General features: G+C 40.3%; 1 protein-coding gene across 5 annotated transcripts in view; it reads right to left on the bottom strand.

The window, feature by feature from the left end:
* PPM1B (protein phosphatase, Mg2+/Mn2+ dependent 1B) overlaps positions 1-18,271 on the bottom strand; it is a 62,661-nt gene that overhangs the window by 43,531 nt on the left and 859 nt on the right. Inside the window, exons 1-3 of one of the 5 annotated variants that reach the window (XM_027641418.1) lie at positions 17,707-17,940; positions 2,796-2,907; positions 258-605 (exon numbers count right to left, since the gene is read on the bottom strand). The exons of 2 other annotated variants lie outside the window; for them this stretch is intronic. The gene's annotated coding sequence lies outside the window, so the exon portion shown is untranslated. Of the gene's footprint in view, positions 1-257; positions 606-2,795; positions 2,908-17,706; positions 17,941-18,271 lie in introns of those variants that run through there. 2 more of the 5 variants (XM_027641421.1, XM_027641419.1) reach the window with 2 other exon arrangements.

Here is an 18,271-nt window from a genome sequence, read left to right as displayed (position 1 = left end):
ATTATATACTCCCATACCATAACAGATTACACCTGTAATCACATGATATTCAATCCACAGTACAGTCTAGAAGGTTAGGTTTTGGATCACAGATGACTTCTCAGACTACATCAGAAGACACCCTACTCCCCCCCTGCTCTTTTATAGCATGCTCTACTTTTCCATCAGGCTAGAGAAACTTTTCAAGAAAAAGCCTGAAGTCTAATCAAAAAAATTACTATCTCTAGGAACTGCAGAGTGAAGCAAATTTCCATTACCTTTTTTTCTGGCAGCAGGCTCCAGTATCGTTGCCTGGACACATGGAATCTTTTTCAGGTGTCTGCATTGAGGCTATCTGAACTGCTTCACTTGTCATCTAAACAGAGGAGTACTTGGCACAAAGCAGCCATTTGGCAACTTTCAAGCCTAAATACTCAAAGTTTTGTCCAATTCATACTGCAACTTCAGTTCCACAACAAATCACTCGGATTCACTTTTAATCAATACAGTTTAAACTCTCAATTTGCAACATATATTTCAATGCTGAACTTTTGGATATTTCTATTGAGTAAAAACTGTATTAGTTTTGCCACTATGCAAGTATCACAATACGTGTGGAACTACACCTGTAAAAATTCAAAGGGCAATTTTGTCAATAAGAAGGTTAAAAGTAACATACAAGAAGACCATGCTGATTTTCAAGAAATCACTATTAGAGAGGGTGCTTAAGGACATGACAGGCAGTCAATGCAGTAACGATAGGTCTACATAGACTTGACAGCAAAAAGGATTCCGGGAAAGCAAGCATGTTAATAATTCAACATTCACTTTATACGACTCATCATTTCAGACATCAGCTGCAGGCAAATTTGGATAACACAGATTAAGACACCATCACCAGCTCCACCAAAGGTTACTACTGCTCCTGGACACGGTTGGCTGCAAGACATGCCCTTGCTGGACTGAATGGTGATGGGAACATCTTAGCACAAAGACGTATTAAAAAACTATATTAACTGTAGCAAGGGGGCAAACACCCTACTCTGTCATCCCATTTATAGACAACATGTTAAGACATTTTAAAATGATTTCTATATTCCAAAACTCACATCTCAGTCTTACCACTTAACTACATAAAAAGCTTATCCTGCATGTATTCTATACTAGTTCAACAAACTATCTGGATTAAACTATGTATCCATAAAATAATCATGGCACACAAAGGAATACTCTTAAGTATTCATGCTTGTGCAGAGCAACAACTGAAAGAATCAGATGAATTTAGCAGTTTAAAAAGAAAAAGTAAGACATTTAGCTTGGGGATTACACAAATAGTTCAGTAAAACCTGCTACATAAAAAACAAAACCATAGTCACAAAAAAATCAGAAATAGGTACATGAATAGAAGACTGCTGATCCAAGCCTTCAAATAGGTGCTGAATGCAGTATAATGAATGCCAATTTCAGTAGGTTTCCACCTCCCCAAAACTGCTAGCATTAGGCAACCAGCTGCCTATATTAAGTGCTGCTTCTATATTAGTCCCCAAAATAACTCATGGGTCCTTCTGAGTGACTACATGTGAATGTCTCCAACGTCCCTTCTATAACCAGATACCACGGCCTTGTATTTCCCTTCTTACACAAGTACTATCTCTGCAATGGACAGCTACGTGCCTCTCCATTCTTCATAGAATGGTTTGGGTTGGAAAGAACCTTAAAGACCACCTAGTTCCAACCTACCTGCCATTAGCAGTGACACTTTTCACTAGACCAGGCTGCTCAAAGCCCCATCCAACCTGGCCTGGAACACTGTCAGGGAGAGGGCAGCCACAATTTCTCTTCCTACTATCTAATCTAAACCCAGCCTCTTGCAGTTTAAAGCAATTACCCTTTGTCCTGTCACAACACACCCTGGTCAAAAGTCCCTCTCCAGCTTTCTTGTAAGCCCCCTTTAGGTAATGGAAGGCTGCTACCAGGTCTCCCCAGAGCCTTCTCTTCCACAGGCTGAACGACTCCAACTCAATCAGCCTGTCATCACACGAGAGGTGCTCCAGCCCTCTGATCGTCTTCATGGCCTCATATATATATCCTCCACTCTTCCCTGGGAGTGGTGTGAGAATGACACAACAAACATTAATAACATTTTGTCAAACTGTGCATGTAAGCCGAAGCCAATGGCATCACTGCTGAATGATGTTAATGGCTCCTACCACTTGATCAGTGTTTTAACTTGCAGACAGGTGCCGCCTGTGCATGTGCTTGAAGCTATGGCTTTATTGAAAGAAATGCATCTACCATTCCCTCCAAAACGCAGCAAACCTGCCCTCTGACTCCCAATTATTTCCCAGTGTTTTGAAAGTGACCAAAATATCACTCCAGTGCATTCACTCCATTCGTTCTCTGCATTCACAGAGAACTACAATAAGCTCAGCACAGGAATAAAAAGTAAACAAAAAAGTTACTAAGACACTGCCAATTTAGTAAGACATTCCATATTGTATCATGCAATTTAGTATATCAGTTTTAGAATTAGAAACACCTAATGCTACCAAAAAGACAGCTCTGCATAGTAAACACTAGATACAAGTAGCAACTCACTTGACCATTTTAGTTAAGGAACACAGCCACTGCCAGCTTATATGCCTCTGATCATTAGTGCATTTCAACAAATTATTTAGTACTTAGTAAATAGTCATAATAGTCTGCAGGAATAGCATAATGTGCAAGAAGCCAAGAACTCAGAAACAGTCCCATTTTGCAAGTCTCACTATTCATGCTTTTTGGCATCTGATCACGGACAATTTTGAAAGTCTTACCTTGAATGTAGTACAAAACCAAAACTTCTTTCAGATCTTTGTCTTTCTGATATTCACTTTAGACACTCTTCCGTGTATATTAAGGGTGAATAAAGCAGAAGAGCCTTTGAGTCTGAAAGCAGTAAGATGGAAGAATTGACCAATTTCTCTCCCAGTTCAACAAAATTTTCAATACAATCTATAACTCAATAGCTATTGCTAAACTGAAACTGATAAACTCCATGAGCCACGGGAAGAGGTCAAGTTAGTCAAGAAGTTCCTATTTGTCTACATAATGCAGCAAAACATCACATGAATGCTTTCAACTTGTTAGAGATGAAAGTATGAAGCGATTTAAGATATCAACAATTCAGTGGCCACTACTTGCCAAAAAAATCCCACTGTCAATACATACCACCTTCACAGATATCGTGTAACCAAATCCGTTTCCAAACCAGTAATACGTAAACCACGTGACAGAGAGCGCCCGAATACAATTATGTGTATGCATGCATGTCTGAGTGCAGAGATAATGGAAAAATCTCATATACTAATGCAATAGTTTACAAGAATATATCCAGATCCTGCATGCAAAGGAAAAGAAAGACTAAAACCTGAGATAGCAACTTATTCAAAAGAACAGAAACCATGACAAAGAAGCCTGCTACTGGCCACTACAGATTTCTTTAAAAGCACAAGCAGAAACACACAAGTATTCACTACACTCTCTTGGTTACAAAAAAAACCTAATGAAGTTGCACTTGTCACAAACCCATGAGAAGGGCTATCACACTTAAACCCACCCAGTATGTAATTTCTGCAGCAAGAATCTAACCAAAGCCTTGTCCATTTTGGAGATGCTTATATGTAGCATCTAAAATAATAGTTTTTTTCACAGGCCTGGACAAAGAGGGAAGGGAACCAATACCAGAGAAACGGAGATTTAGTTCCACTATCCAGCATCTTGCTTCCTCCTCCCTCCCCAGTAAATTCAAATACTCTACAAATTGCTTTGTTTTACCACAAGGTTCAGAATAACAAAGGCAAGACATACGGTTAACTATAATATAGTTATATTATAACCGTAATATATTTTTGACACTGAAAAAGAGTACTTTTCCTTTCTTTCTTAGATTAAATGAGTTTATTCAATGAATGTGCCTTGCTTATTCCATGCTTACTCAGTAGACGGATTCCAAGTAACTAATGCTTAATATCAAAAATAGTCAACACAAGTAAGTGATTATGGTAAGGTTACTTTACTTAGGAGCACTGGAAATAAACACCATTCACACAAGGAATGAAGTTTGCAAATAAAACAGCACTGGTTAGTTTTGCTACTTAAGTCCCACCCATGGGTGATTCTGCATAGAACGATTCAGAGTGGAGCAGACCCAGCAAGTCATTCATTTCCTCCTCAAAGCTCAGTCAACACTGACCTCAGTCCCAGGTGCTTAGGGTTTTATCTACTCAGGTCTTGAAAACCTCTACAGAGGCTTACAGGTTATTACTTAAAATCTCTTAATCCTCTTTACAGTAAAAATTTTTCAACATATATCCCCGAATTTCAATTTATGGCTACTGTCTCTTGTTTTCCCACTGTGTACTTCAGTAAAGAGACTGGCTTTGTCTTCCTGGTATCCATCCTTGCCTATACCAGGATGGTTGCTACTACATTCTTCCTAAGCATGTCTTCTTCAGGGTAAACAGCCACAAAAGGCTCTCAGCATCCCCTCACAGGTCACATACAACAGCTCCCTGATCATATTGGTGAACTTGCTTGAAGTTTATCAGTGTTGTTCTTCTTGAGGGCAGGGAGCACAGGAGCAAAACTGCAGACAGTATTGCAGATGCAGTCTGGGACCATGTGAAACAAATGCCAACTAAAAGGCAATAAAGCTGTTTTCATGACTAGCAGGGTGAACTGCTGACTTGTATTTAACCTGCTGTTCACCAGAACCAAGTCCTTCTCAGTAAAGCTACAACCCAACCATTCTGCAGCACCGTTACCAGTCCTGGAAGAAGGCCTTGGTTTGAGCCCTTGATGAACACTTTAAGACTGACAGGCCCCTTCCTCCAGCCTGAGTACTTCAGGATGGCCACCCTGCCCTTGAGCCATCCACTTCTGTATCTACCACAAACTGATGAAGGTGCACTCCATCTCCCTCTCTGGGCCACCAATGAAGACATTAAATAAAAAAATTAAGTAAGAGTAGGTCACAGTAGACCCTTGAGAAGCTCTAGTTTAACTGCTGTCCAGGCACAGTATGAACCATGGGCCACCCTCTAAAACCAGTTTTCACTTGTCTAGTCATCCTCCCATTCAGACTGTAAATAGGAGTATGTTGTGGGACACTAAAAAGTCTTGCTAAGGTCAAAGTAAGAAACAAACATCCAAACTGCTCTACTCTCAGTTGAAGACCTAGTCATTTGACAGAAGGCAGTCAGGTTGGTTAAGCACGACTGACCCTTAGTAAAGCCAGGTAGACTGTTCCAGTCACCTTTTTCAGGGGCTCAAAAATGTTGTGCTACAAGTTGATATAAACTACTTACTGATAGGGCTATCCAAATAGAGTAGTATTTAATGCTTTTATCAAGTGAAACAGAAGGTTTTCTTTATTATATAATATAGCAAGGATGCCTTAAACAGTGAACAGGAACCAGCTCTATGCTTCAACAATTTGCAGAATTCAAATGTTCTGAAGCCTAAAAACAAGAACTTTGTGCATAAAAAAAAAAAAAAGCAGGTCTCAACACGTGAAACACAGCAATAAAGCAACTGAGTTTCTGGATAATTTTCAAGGTATCTGGCAACTACACAGTAATAGCAGAGGTTATAAAAGGGAAAACTTAGTCTTTGTAACTCTACCTAAAACTTATTACAGAAACAGGTGGCTGAGAAAGGGAAAAGAAATAAGTGAAAAATAACAGTAAATGACCAAGAAAACTCAAACATGTTTCATTATGAACACTATAAAGAATTTCTGGAATTCATATTGCTTCCACCTTTTCCAATAGTCTGAATTTCTCCCCAGCTGTATTGCAAGAAAATGCATTTTACTGAGACCTCTGAAACTGAAAAAATACAGGAACTCCTGGACACAGAATCAGTCAGTGCCTGACAAACAACTGCAAACTCTATTCTTTGCTAGTGATGACATTACTCATGTTTCACCCAAAATAGTTCAGTCCCTTTGCAGTTCATCAAAACTTATGCTTGAAACAGGCAGTGGATAAGATACTGTAGCTGCACATTAAGCAGTGAACACCACCACAGTGGATGAGCTTGGGCAGTCCTCTTATCCCCTAAGCAAATTCGCAAATGTGACAAAAAGCACAGAAAAACAGCATGACTTGCTCAGGAGCTTTCTGGCAAACTCCTTACCATGACCTTCACTATGCAAAGTTTTGGTTTCTGTTGTATTCTCGTGCCTACAGATATTCTTGTCAGCAACCGCCGGTATTTAATTAAACCGGAATGGCTACTGTGAAGGGAGTCATGTAAACATCTGTAGCAGGCTATGCATTTGGGGAAAATCCAAAAGAGGGGATGGACCTTTTTAATTTAGTTATAATAGATGTTTTAATGTCAACATTTAATTGCACACCCTTTTTTCTTTAGGATTGCTTTAGGATTTTCTTTAGGACCATTGTCACAGTTACGTGACTTCTCTATGGTGTTCTCTTCAGTAATATTCAAAGTAAATATAGTACTTCCATTTACAAGACAGGTCACCAGGTATCCAAGAACCCATGTTAACAACTACACAAGAACGTCCTTTGAAACATCTCAAGGTGCAATCTTAGAATAAGTTATGATAAGCTAAACTGGTAACTGCTGTAAGCCCACCTCCTGCCACGTGTATTTTCTACTCCAACTTTTGCATCATCTCATATCCTCATATAGCCAGGTGATTCAAGAAGCTAAACTAAAAGAAAATTAATCTCAGCAATATATACCCAACATATGCACATGACCTAACTTTCACCACAAGATGAGACACAGCTGAGTAGCAGCATGACAAGAAAGAGGATCCTGCACACGGTTAGAAGCAGAAAATTGCAGAAACACAGCAGCACTAACATACTCAGGTAATCATATGAAAACCTCTTCCTCAATGAAAATCAGGATTATGAGTGAGTTCCAGAAGCAAATGCCTGAGTGCCTGCAGAGGCCTAACAAAACCTCTCTTTTCTGTACTGTATCAACATTGAAAAGTGGTAAGAAACCAAACTATTCTAAGGACCTTTAACTAAACGGAGGGATACCAGATGCTCACCAACCAGGCAGCACGTAGCAGAAATCTGTTTGCGTAGAGAGAACAAACTTCTCATAATGAGACACAAAACCAAAGCCATATTATGTGCAATGAGTCAGCTTCCAAGAAGATGCTATATCCATTCTTTTTAAACAGCTGCAAAGAAGTAATATCAGATATGTCCAGTCCCCAGCACTCTCACCGAGGTAACATAAGAGTTAATGACTAGAAATCAACAGAAGAAATTCAGAATTAAAAACTCATCTTCAACTGAATTACTTGAACTGTCCTTTCTCCAAGATTTTGAAGGCACTACCTTCGCTGGTTGAACCAATTAAGTCTTACTGCTTTTCCCCCTTCTAATTTAAAAATCATTCTGGATCTAACTTTGCTTTCTAAATGGCATTTTAGTCCCAGTACATACTTTCAGTCATCCAAAGATCTTAGAAGAATCTTTGCTTTCTCAGCAACAGTCACGGAAGTCTACTAATTCCGTAACACCTTACATCCAAAATACGAATAGATGCACTAAGTTTTCCACTATCTGCAGGACTTCTTACACAATTTGGGACAAAAAAGGCCCAGGAACATGCACAGTTCAGGAAAAAGCACTATAGACTAAATCTTCTCTCATTCCCCCCAGCCCTTATCAAGAGGGGATACAACATGAGAAAGAGCTCAAAGAAACCACACATAAACAAAAAGGACAGAAAATGAAGACTAATACCAAGAAGCTCCTCCCCATCTCACCCAGCAATGTCAGTGGTCAACTCGCACTTGTTGCGTTTTACCCATGCTAGTATCAAAGAGTCAAGATACCTCTGAAAGGCAAACAGTTCCAGGAGGTAGTGGCAGGCAGCAGCACTTGGTAATAAAAGGCTGCATATCTGCTGATAAAAATCTTTCACATGACTAACAGACAAATGAACAGAAAACAGAACTCCATGATGAGAATAGGAAAGAATATCCCTATTGTGGATGAATAGTGTGCTCTGCCTACTCAAGTATTAGCTGAAGCTATCAATGAATTTATTATATAAGTTCTTTAGAAACCATAGTAGTTGTCTTCCTTACTAAGAACACTACCTTTCACGTCCTCTCCTGCCTTATTTTAGTTTCTCTCTTGTAGTAACAGTAGCAGACTTTGACCCAAGGAAAGGACAGGATAAACACTAACTGAGAAGTGTTCTGAAATCAGAACAAAATGAACTGTACAGAAGAAAGTTTGCTCACAGAAGTTCACCACGTCTTTCTGCACTAATGGTAGCTTAAGATGACTACTGAAAAGAAGAGAAATAGTAGAAAAGGATGAACATTCCAGTCCCGTGTTCTAGGACCATTACTTTACTTCAAGCACAAATCTGACAATTCACAACAGATCTAAGCTGTCATGCCTACTCTGTACGCACGAGCTTCTGTTTTAATCAGTGCTTCAATAAACAAACAAGATCTCTGAAGGAAGACACAAAATGGAGTTTTCCACATTAGCTTCATATTCCTTGTGAAGTCTGGATGAACCTAGAGAAACCTTTCCAAAAAATTAGTTACTTCAGTTATGGCATTGCTACTCCAAGTTTTTATTTATACAAAACACATCTGAATCTGCTAAGCCTGAACAAAACAAAACAGTGAAAACAAATCACTTCCAGTAGTAGCTGACTACTACTTTTCCTAGATGGGAGCCCTATATTCCTTCTGTACAGATTAAGAACTATGTAAAATTTCAGATTGAAAATAGTTTGGTCATTAAATACAACTGAGAATATATGGTATTTTTCAAGGAAATTTTTTTCCAAATATGAATTAATAAAGTACAATTGCAGAGTACCTTCCACAGTGACATTTTTCTGACCATGTTAAATACTGTTTCTTGACATTGGCAACAGCAGTACACAAGCTAATTTCAAGAATCCCGAACTATGTTGGAATTTTATTTCTTCACCTCTGACTCCAGAAGTAAGGCACCATTTTCAGTTCACGTTAAAAAAATCAGAAATTGTTTTGACTGTTTGTAACCTTATCCTCTTCCCTCCAGAAGTCAGATATGCTAAGTCAACAGCATTCCTTTTTTCTTTAGATTAAAATAATACTGCAACAATAGTCAAAACCACAAAATAAGCTGTTTTGGTTAGCCACAGCTGCTATTTTGAGTTCATTAAACGTTTTACAGAATTTCTTTTCTGGTATAGAATTTTTTTTGGTGCATTCTAGTTAAGAAAGTGAGAAGTCATCCTATTGTATGTAAAATTACAAGCCAGATACTAATCTTCAGCAGCTCTTAACCTCCATCACTTTCATGCTCAAATACCATAAGAAAACACATAGAAGCATAGACACCGTTCAGCATAAGACAAACCAAAGGGAAACCAGAAGTAAAATAAATTTATTGTTTACTATGATATAAAAGTAGGATACAAAACATCAGCATCACTATGGTGGAGTCCTAACAGTCCTTTCCTTCCACATCACATACAAACTTAATTATTATTTCCATTTTAAAACACAGGAAAAAGTTAAACTATAGCTTTTACCACTTATGAAAACACAAATGAGCTCTCAAGGCCTGCCTGCAGAGGACACTGAATAGCTACCGACTCCAGCAAACACTAAGAAACATCTCTTTCTAATGTAACCATCCACAAAGTGGTATGCTTGTCTTTTCCTTGATCCCACAAATTACTTGTAAGAGACAGACACATTAAACTGCTTCCACTTTCTTTACATTGCAAGAGATGCACAGAATCTAAAAGAGGCCTGGTTGGAAACCCTCAGAGAAAACAAACAATTGCTATTATTAATGCATTTTTTAAACGACTGAATGCTTATGAACTTGAGGTTATCTTTTGAACAGCAGTTTGAATTGTGGTGCACTTACGGAGCATTTATAGAACAGGTTTCACACTCCCCTCTCCCCCCAGCTCTACCTATTGTTTTCACAACAGTGTTCTCATCTTGTTTATGTATAAAACCTCTATTATTTGAAGTCTTATGCACAACCTTCTACTAGCTTAGATAAAGTACTCCTCAGAGTAACACAATCAGATACAACCTAGACTTTGCATGATTCCATCCACCAGCCTAAGCAATCAGCAATGAAAAGAACAGGAAAGACATCATCTCAGAGAAAAGGAAAAGTGAAACAAAAAAATCTCTTGCTGTAACATGTCTCCTGGAAAATTGATAAAGGCATAGAAAACGTGACAAGCTAGTAAATGGATAAACACCCCATCTGAGGAGACCATTTGATAGATCTATAGGCAGTAGTCCTACAATTACTGAATAACACTGACTGGGTATAAATCCTACCTGTAATTAGACATTGTTAATAACCTCCTTAGGGGTGTCACTTCAGTTCTTTGTGACAACACCCAAAGTGAGACATCCATGAGTCTTAACAGACTGTACTGTGCACAGGGACTCTATGGAGCTAGATGGAGCTGCTTTACCTTCTAAGATGAGGGACTGAACACTACCTGGGGGAGTCAGCGGACTACCTCTGTTAGGTCTGGATTCAAGTTTTACAACAGCTGAAGTAAGAAAAGAACTTCATGTTTCTTCTGACTATGCACACTAAAAATAAGTAGCCTTTTCCTGAAAAGTCAACTATAAACAATTTTTATCAACTGTCCCACAGAGAACCGAACTTAATCTCAAACAGTAGAAACTAGTGGCTGCAACTAATACCACATCTGAAGTGAGGTCTTATGCACAAGCTGGTATTTAGAGCACTTTTTGACCAGGATAAGATTTTCCTGTCAGGAACTAGAACAAACAGTACAGAGACATATTTTATTACTATACTAGGGAAACAGAGAGCAGGAGCAGACAGGACACAGAAAAAAACCCTGATAATATCTGTGCTAGATTCACCTTTCATACCTTTAGAGAAGCTCTCTCAAGTCAATGCTTTGATGAGTATAGGTACACTTCAAACAGAAGCAAAAGGAACAATTTCTTTAGCTTTATACACTGAAGACAGAACGCTCAAAACAGCCTGCAGTACCACATAGTTTCGGTACAGTGCTTCTCATCTGAAAAGTTTCAAAGCACATTACAGTTTCAGCAGTTTTTCAAGGTCACAAGGGTAATCACAAACACAAGTCCCCACCCCCTCCAACTGCTAATCCACCACCCTCAAAATCCAACCTAGCAGTACTCCAGAGACTTCAGCACATACATTTTCAAAACCCTCATTCACTTCTCTCCTAGAATCATGGTCCCAAACTACTATATGTGGTATTTTCCATACATCTGCAATATACAAAGGTAACTTCACACCTGTCTATATTTATTTGGACATGGTTTAATAAGCATGCTGGATACTCTCAAGAATTTTATCTATCCTGTGAAGAAGAGATTTTTAGCATCCCTTAAGAAGCTGCTGTAAGGAACATCATTTCCCATTTCTAGATATGTTACCTGAAACGTTGGGGGGGATACACTTTTAACTGTTCTGAAAGACATTTTGAATAGTGTTAATTATAAAAAAAACCCAAACAAACATAACAACAAAAACCACATCAGTGAAACAAGAGATAGTGGAAAATAAAATAGCAGCAAGCCAAGCTATATGTGTTGTGTTTCCCCACAGTTTCACTGAAACTGGTCAGAACTCAGAAGTTAACACAAGAGTAAATATTTTGCAAATAATCAGGTCCTGTGAGTTTTGTGGAAATAAACAGTCAGGTCAAGGAGACACATCCAAACTAGTGCCCCCTGAGGACAAGTGCAGTAGAAGCTCAAGCTATGTTACTAAAACCAACTTCCCATACAGGACGGCAGGACAGATAATGCCCCACACACATGAAAATACTTTCAGAGCTCACGATACAGCACACACAGAAAAATCCAACCACAAGACACAAAGTCACAGGAAGTCAGGCCTCATAACCTGCTGCTCACACAGTTAGTCATATTCTTGATAACTAAAGTAAAACCATGAAAAAAAATCTACTTTCCACAATTTAGAGTAGTTTTAACACCAGTCATTTTCACACAAAATTTCAAAACTAGGGACAGTAACTGGGGAACAGATGTTCAGTTACCAGTCAAGATAAACAAGCAATCCTTAGTCAGAGAGCAGCAAGACAATTTCTGCAGTCCTGACAACCGCACTTAGGAGGCAGCAGAAGGCAGAACCCACTCCCCTGCACAGCTCAACATCCTCTAAGATCTAGAGACCCAGTTGGTACATCTAAGCTGCCACTTCAGTTTGAATCAGTATCGTGCTTTTGAAGCAAATCTGTCACCCCAGTTTCTGTACTTTGGTTCACATCTCACAGAAGTTCCTGAACACAGTATCTGGACATCTCCAAGATTAACCTAAACCAAAAATCTGGGAAAGCACCTAATACCCACCAATGTTTGGAGTGTACACAGTCCACAGAACCGGACTACAGTAAAGAGCTACGAAGTATACACACTATGGACACTGATTCTGCCTAAGTTAGAGTTTCACTCTATAACTTTCTTCAACTGCAGCATACTGCTTGCTAATGTAAATATAATCAATGCAGCAGATACTGTCCATCCATTTATGACAGCTTTGAGCTGCAGTGACTAAACCCGCAGACTTAAGCTGTCAACACACATCTAAAAAGCCCTAAAAAGGAGGGCTGCACTGCACATTTGAGTATTCCTCTCCCTAAAATAACAATAGCAGCAGTGTATCACCACTCACCCACTTTTGCTTCCACCCCTTTACAGGTTAGGAGTTTCAAAAGCTAATGGGATACTTCTAGAAAACTTCTCTGAATACAGATTAAAAAAAACCCAAATCCCAAGATCTACACACTTCATGCATCACCTATATTTACTGTTTTATAAAACTTTTTAAATAACACTGAAAACACAACACAATAATTCACATCAATAATTCACTGGAGGTGGGGATAGGAAAGGAAGAGCAGCATGTGCTCAATAATGCTTTTTTTACTTACACATCAGCTTAGCCAACAAAGTTGCCAGAAAAGAGCTTTTTTTATTTTTGAATAAGCTGACCAACATAATATTCATTGTTTCACTTGAATCAAAACATCAGTTCTTTACCAACAGTTTCACCATTGAGATGTTCTCTCCAGTCACCAATTTTTCTTTCTGTATACCAAATTTTAAATACAAGATCATGAGTTTTGAACACATAATACCTGGCTTTATCAGGACAAACAAGCTGGTGAGAACAGACCAAAGCAGTATTATATTAACAAATTACAAAGAGGTGTTACCTCCTCTGCTCGACAAGTCATCATCTTACTTCATTAACTCCTTGATAAAAACAATTCATATGCTAACAATGCAGAGCCATGTTTGCTCTACATTCAGTAAAGGTCAACTTCCTACACTGGGGTGCAGACACAAAAGTAGGATTATTGAAGACGACATTTTCTGTTAACACACTAATGCCATGAAAACTGCCAAGAACAAATGACGCTTTCGTTTGTGATTTAACTGGAAGTTTGTGGTTATTGACTTGTCACTACCATACACACTGAAGAGCCATCTTAAGCTTTCCAGTAGCCTAGTCTGAAACGTGATGTTTTTCTGACCCGTTTCCTGTTAACTCTTGTGAAAATAGACTTAAGCACCTACTTGTACTATTTATTTGAAAGAAAACTCAACGAAAAAGTTATTTCCCACCAGAGATGAAGAGAACTTACGGCATGGGATAGTAGTGGCATAATAGTAATGTTAATGAGAAACTAATGGTTCATGAGAAAAGGAGTTGTGGATGACATTTTTCCTAGCAGAACAATAATCCCTGGGCCTGAGTAATTTCCTTCAAAACTGTAAGAAGGGTTGTTTTCTGCTGAGATATGGAGTTTTCCCTTCTATCATTTTCTACATTAAAACATCTTTGTGCCTTCTCTCCCAAAATAGGGTTTTCTAAGAAACAGAAGACTAATTTAAGACTAATTTAACCGACACTCATTGGCAACCCTTATGTTTCAAGATGCCAATAATGTCTCAAGAAACTGAGATGCACTGAACTGCTCATCTCAGGAAACTGGAGATGAGCTACGCCAGCTCACTGAATTTCCTACCATCTCATGTGAAGATTTTCAGACCAGTTTTTTTTGGAGTGACATTGATTGATACTTCAGATTTTTATCTGACTTTAGCACAAAATACAAACATGAATCTGCACAGGATTGGCAAATTTTAAGCAGTTTGACCAAAGTTTCCCATACTAGATATCTGCCCAAAGCTCAAAGACATCATCCAAATAGCTAGTGGGTTTGCAAAGTTGTCTGTTAAAGAAAAACAGTTTTGATTATCTTTTTGGAAACTCAGCATCCTTATTCTTACTTCAGGGACACATCTTCCAATTTCTCTTTTCTGGGCTTCTATAGTCAGATATCATTCTATTTGGGTGGCTTTTTTATTTTTTTTTTCTTATTAATAAGCTGCAATACCTGGTCCAGATTTTGACATTAAATTCCCTGAATATTAAATGCCTCCCAGATATGTCTGAGACCAGGGCTAAACCAGACCCCTCTTGAAGTTTCATAAAACATTCATCCTGCATTCATACTGCTAACGGCCAGTGAGAAGAAAGAAGTGACCATTCACACCCTGTACAGCTATAAGCCAGATCTTGCAGACCATCAAGCACAGATCTTGAAGACCACAACTGAAGCACAGAATGAAAAAAAGTAATAAACAGGGAAGGACCCAAGACAGAAAAAATGTTTACTTCAACAGTTTTCTGAAGAAATCAACATTGCTCTCCTTCAATTTACTGATATAAACAATATGCAGATCAAACCACTTGGATTTCTAAAAGGTCCAAGATCAAGGATGTGTCTTCATTTTCACAGAGAAGTGAAGCGAAACACTAGTGCAGCACTGAATTCAGAGAGATCAGAAAACTTTTCGGACAAGGTGTCAAGAACCGAAAAAAACAAAAGCCAAACAAACTAGAGCATATTTGATTCAATTAGGTGGTGGGTAGAATGAACCAATACTAGAGAAAAAAAACAGCAATGGGCATAAAGATAGGCATGGCCTATTACAATTATCACTCTCCACAATCCACACATGGGGTCTAAAGACTGGATTCTTTCACCAGGGGTTTCCTGTTCACTTGGAAGAGACTGGCAAAACCCAACAGTTAGCTAGTTATCTTCCAGTGCTGACTGGAAAAGAAGCCATTTACCACTTCCTGAGCTACAGCAGTAGGCCTTCGTGGCAGATTTAAGCATTCCTACTGGACTGATGATCCAAGACACTACCAAATGATCAATTTTCATTTTTAGTGGTTTTTGTCAAGTAAAAACCACACAAAACAACCACACCGACAAGAAAACCCCATCCCTGCCCCCTTGAACACTATGGTAACATTCATCCAGGTGTGCTGCAGTTTGCTCCATTCCAAATGGACAGCACTGGCTGAACACCATTCTACCCCATCCCTTGCTGCAGTCTAAATAAACCCTGCTCCAAAGAGTAATACAAATACTTCACATACATAGGTTTTTAAATCCACTACTAAGAGTGGTGCTAAATATCCAGTGCTACTAGGATTTTTAGTGCCTTTCCCTTTTGTAATATGGAGGCAACACATTCATATACGAAATACTCCCCACTCTCCATGAGCCCCCCCTGAGAGCAGTAGTTCTTGACACTGAGCACCTCAAATACACAGATTTCACAAACTGTAAGTTCAGAATCTCAAGTTTAGTAAGGCAGAAGCACACATTAGTTGATCATCATTGGAAAAGTATAAGTGAGCAATGACAAACGCACACCAGAGACAAGAAGAGAACTGGATTGTCCAGGATAATTACAAGACTTCTCTTTCTCTAGGTCCCTGCCTCACTAACCGATCACCTCATGGCTATCACAATAAAAGAAAAATGGGTTCTCTGCACCCTCTATGCAGCCCTCTCCATACTACATTAATTACACTGCCCTCATCTGATGTTATGTGCCGTAATTAGATCACTATTCTGTGTAACAGCCTGCTCTAAATATCTGTGCAGAACAAGAGATGAGTGGCTACGTAAACAAATAACACGTACTGTCTCCAACTTGCAGAATGTGGGATACACACACGCAATTATTCCTCATTTCCACCTGTGCCAAGCAGCTTTCTATTCTAAATGGATTGTCTCTTCACAAATCTCCAACTCCCAAATGTTTAAGCACTAACCCTCCCTCAAACACAAGCACGTGTCCACTATAAAAGACTCCACACCCTCTACAGACATGCACTGTTAAGTGTTAAGGTCTAGAAAATGCATGTAATAAATACATATAACAGACACATTGGAGCCCCTGAGCCCACACATACGTGGGGGCTTGTCTACACCATATTAAGTGCTTTTAGTTAGCTGCTGACCTGTCAACACCATTATGAGTGCTAGTTTCAGCAAAAGTTTACCCTTAAAGTTAATGGAAAATTTACCCAGTGAAACAAACAGAACAAAATAAACAAACAAAAAAAAAGGCACACTTTACCAGAAACCCCTTGACTGTTCTGCAGCCTCCTTTAATTTGATAATATTCATAATGGTGACAAATTGCCTTATATTTATTCAATTTTTTTACTTTCACTAGGTGTCACAACTGTAAAATACTTCTCTCCATACTATGAGCAGCAAAGAATCCCCATAGCCTCCAACCTGCTTAGGACCCACCTGAGACCCTGGACCCAGTCCATCATCCCTCCCCCACACCATTTCAACTTTTCATAGCCTCAGCCAAAACCGCCTGCACCCTCTCTCTATACACAGACTAACTAACTCAGCAATACGAAAACTCCAGTTTCCCTTTTGCACAAATACCATTCCCCTGATACACACGTGTATACATAGCCTAACATAATCTTCACCCTATATATGCGTAATGCACACAAATTCATCTTTCCCCCCTTTTCCAAACGTACCCAAATACCCAATCAAGCCCCCTCACTTTCTTATAACTCACAATAATCCTTGGAACCCACAAGAAGAGTGCATCGATGCCCTCATAGACAGAAATTTAGACTGCCTGGTACCTGTCACAAATATATATACCTACAGTTCTACAGTTCACCAGGACACGCACAAACTTTTCACTGAACAACACTATCATGACCTCAACACGTGGCATTTGCTACACATCTTCCCATTTGTATTCCATGGACCAAACCACAAATACCCAGCCTTTCCATTTCATCGCAGGTGAGACACCGACTCACAGCCTCTCTTACGTTCCCAGGACACAGATCACGCTGGGTGCTGCTCTATCCCATCTCCACATACAGGACACAAAGCTCACCGTGCTGGTGACAGCCAGGCATCTCCCTCAGCTCCCAGTGTGAGCAGCAGACAAACCAATGCACAGCAGTAGGAACACGCATGCCTTGCTGTCCACATACCAGCTCATATTACACACGAAGGTCTCGCACATTAAGTCTAACCACACCGGCCACCAAACAAAACAAGTCCAGAACCTTGTAGCAACCTGTTACCACTGTGCCTGTAAGCTGTACACAGCCTTACCTACCACCCAAAGACTCCCTCCTCCACAGCCTTTAGAAGCCAGCCAACTTACCACCTTCTCACAACACATATAAGCCTGTTTACCTATCGCTCCTAAATTTATAGGCCTTCATTTACCACTACTCCCAAATACATGTTGTTCCACCCATCACATGTAGCCCCACGGTATAAACACACCCCTCAACCTACCGCGGCATATAAAACAAGACGGGTACCGATTTTTCCAGCTGCCTCCAGCCCACCAAAACGATTCCCTCCTTTCGAAGAAAGCACTATTGTAAATTACAGCACAAGTATATCCACTGGGTTCGCAGAGCCAGCAAGCTCCAAACTACGAGAAAGAACTGCCTTCAACTCCTTTTCCCCAAAGGCTCCCAGCCACTGCCCATCTGCCCATGACTTCACCCCGTCAGAGGCACCCAGGCCTCACGGCAGCTTCTCCCCTCGACCCCGGGGCCATGCCCGCCGCCCGCCCCCTCCCACCCCCCGCACCCCCGGTCGGTCACACCGGCACGTGCGCGGGCCGGGCCCCCGGCCCAGCTCCCCCGGCAGCCGCCGGCACACTCCGGACACCCCCGGCGCCTTGCCCGGCGCCACCCCCTCGGGGCCCGGCCCGCCGGCTGCTCCTCCGCCGCGCGGGGCCTGGCCCGTGTCAGCGCGGCCCTCTCCGCTCCCGCGCCGGGAGGGCCCGGCGGTGCCCGCTCGCTGCCTGGAGCGCACCCGCCGACCCGCCGCGGGCCGCGCTCGCTGCTGC

Source organism: Corapipo altera, unplaced genomic scaffold (assembly GCF_003945725.1).
Source record: "Corapipo altera isolate COAL_440 unplaced genomic scaffold, ASM394572v1 48b, whole genome shotgun sequence".
NCBI lineage: Eukaryota > Metazoa > Chordata > Aves > Passeriformes > Pipridae > Corapipo > Corapipo altera.
This window is presented reverse-complemented; position numbering and strand designations above follow the sequence as displayed.